Raw genomic sequence first — 3059 nt, forward strand, 5'->3', positions numbered from 1 at the left:
TCAGTAGATAGTATTAGATGTCTACTACGTATTTTGCTATTACTCCCTCCTCTTCCACTACTGGATTCTTCTTGATTATATTACTTATTGTGTACACATTTATATTTATAAATGAAGTAATAGAAGGATATTTATTTCCTACAAATGATATCTTGTGCTCTGTGACTACCAAAGAAAAAAGAATGAGAAAATTAGGATATTAGTCTCCTCTTCTCTTTCTGTCAGTTTTTATTTTGCCTCTAATTTGTCTGGATTTGTGACACTGAATTAATATTGTTTAATCATAAACCTCTTATGTATTTAAATCTTAATATCTCAAGTAGGTTCAGGCATGACTGTTCTGTTCTTTACTTGTCTGATGTTTATCCTCTCTTGACTTCTTTAAGAAGGGCTTAGAGAAACATACTTATTAAACTCTTGGATGTGCTAGGATATCCGATATCTGTGACTCTTGTACTTTAAACTGGCTTTTGAGTGGTATAAAATTCAGGATCTTTTTCCCCATTCTTAAGTAATTAATATCATGTTTCATTGTCTTTTGGCATTAAGTGTTTCTGTGGAAGTGTCTGAAGCCTGAATTTTTCTCATACTTTATTACATTTTTCTAACTTTTATTCTTATCTTCAAAGTATATCTGTGTACTCTAATACTGTAACACTTCAACTTTTCCTTGAAACTAGGATGCCCTTTCTTTTCTTCTCTTTCTTTTTTTCCCCTACTTTTTTTTTTTTTTTTTTTTTTTTTTTGTTATTTTTTTTTTTTTTTTTTTAATTTGAGACATTCTCACTCTGTGTCCCAGGCTTGCCAGGCTGGTGTGCAGTGATGCTCACTGCAGTCTCAATCTGTTGGGCTCAGATGATCCTTCTACGTACGCAGCTTCCCGAGTGGCTGGAACTACCGCTGCATGCCACCATACCCTGCTAATTTTTGCATTTTTAAAAGTAGAGATGGTGTTTTGCCATTTTGTCCAGGCTGGTCTCAAACTCCTGGGCTCAAGTATTCTGCCCACTTGGGCCTCACAGGGATTACAGGTGTGAGACACTGTGCCCAGCCTTGGATATGCTCTTTTGGTCTGCATATGCAAATCTTATATTTTTAGAAAATAGAATTGTTAGAAGTTAAACATTCAGTTTTCATGACTTGTGCAATATTAAATTGAGAAAACACTTTCTCACAGTCTGGCAAATCAAAATTTTAATTTGTCTATATTCGCTTTTTTTGTATCTGTATTTATGGTACTTTGAAATTATAGCATATAATTTTATCAAGTTTGTTAGGACAGCATTTTATTTTATTTTATTTTATTTTTTTTTTGAGACGGAGTTTCGCTCTTGTTACCCAGGCTGGAGTGCAATGGCGCGATCTCCGCTCACTGCAACCTCCGCCTCCTGGGTTCAGGCAATTCTCCTGCCTCAGCCTCCTGAGTAGCTGGGATTACAGGCATGCGTCACCATGCCCAGCTAATTTTTTGTAGTTTTAGTAGAGACGGGGTTTCACCCTGTTGACCAGGATGGTCTCGATCTCTTCACCTCGTGATCCACCCACCTCGGCCTCCCAAAGTGCTGGGATTACAGGCTTGAGCCACCGCGCCCGGCAGCATTTTAATTAATTAATTAATTTGAGACAATCTTGCTCTGTTGCCTAGGCAGGAGTGCATTGGCATGATCTCTGCTCACTGCAGCCTCCGCTTCCCAGGCTCAAGCAATTCTTCTGCCTCAGCCTCCTTAGTAGCTGGGTCTACAGGTGTGTGCCACCACGCCTGGCTAATTTTTGCAGTTTTAGTAGAGAGACGGTTTTGCAGTGTTGGCCAGGCTGGTCTCGAACTCCTGACCTCAAGTGATCCACCTACCTTGGCCTCCCAAAGTGCTGGAATTATTTTTGGGAGACTGAGGCAGCCTCCCACTTTGGTGAGCCACTGCGCCCAGCCAGGAAAGCATTTCAAAGTGTTATTTGGTCTAGTAAGTAATAAGTAGTACTGTAGATGATACTTTCATGTCTGTGGATGCCTTTGTTTTATTAAGAAAAATTCCTGAGTGTAATTACCTGGATCAAAAGATAAAGACATCTCTAGTTATGTACTTTTTACAGTTTTTTTCCCTAGAAGGGTATTATCATGGTAATGTACAGATGTATAAGCTTTAGTGAAATTTCAGGAACTTTGGGTATTAGAAACTTTGAAACATACATAATTTAGTAAGCATAAAACAGTAGTTTTAAGTTTATAGTTCTTTTAAGTATTAGGTAATTGTGCTTATTTGATAATTTGATTGTTGGAGCCTTTTGAGCTGATTATACCGATGTTACAGATGAGGTAATAAGATCTGAGAGGTTAAAAGCAGCTTTGTTAACTTGTATAGCCTGTCAGTCCTGGCTGTTTGGGAGACTGAGTTGGAATCACTTGAGCCTAGGAATTTGATACGACCTAGGAATTTGATACTGTGTCGAGCTGTGATCATGCCACTGCACTGCAGCCTGGGTGACAAGTGAGACCCTGTCTCTGAGAGAAAAAAAAGGATATTTAAGTAATTCTAATGAGCATTTAAGGTTGAGGACTTATGTTGCAAAGGTTTGAAATAATTGCAGTCATGTTTAACATTTTTTAAGATTTTTAAGATTAAAACATTTGTTCTCTATGGGCATATTATCAAAACTACTTGGGCCCTGTCTCATATACCAGAACAGACTTTCTTTTCTTTTTTTTTTTTTTTTTTGCGATGGAGTTTTGCTATTTTGCTCAGGCTGTAGTGCAGTGGCGCCTTCTCAGTTCACTGAAACCTCTGTCTTCTAGTTTCAAGTATTTTTCCTGCCTCAGCTTCCCAAGTAGCTGGGATTATAGGCGCCCGCCACAACACCCAACTAAGTTTTGTATTTTTAATAGAGATGGGGGTTTCACCATGTTGGCCTGGCTGGTCTGGAACTCCTAACCTCATGATCCACCTGCCTCAGCCTCCCAAAGTGCTGGGGTTACAGATATGAGTCACCGAGCCTGGCCCAAAACAGACTTTTCTTAGCAACATCCCCAAATGCATGCATATATATATATATATATATATATATAT

The 3059-nt window shown here is 38.6% G+C and overlaps 1 protein-coding gene across 1 annotated transcript in view; it reads left to right on the forward strand.

Annotated features, from left to right (window-relative positions):
- PSPC1 (paraspeckle component 1) overlaps nt 1-3059 on the forward strand; it is an 89747-nt gene that overhangs the window by 41056 nt on the left and 45632 nt on the right. The gene's annotated exons all lie outside the window — the stretch shown is intronic.

This window comes from Cebus imitator, unplaced genomic scaffold (assembly GCF_001604975.1).
Source record: "Cebus imitator isolate Cc_AM_T3 unplaced genomic scaffold, Cebus_imitator-1.0 Scaffold204, whole genome shotgun sequence".
Taxonomy (NCBI): domain Eukaryota; kingdom Metazoa; phylum Chordata; class Mammalia; order Primates; family Cebidae; genus Cebus; species Cebus imitator.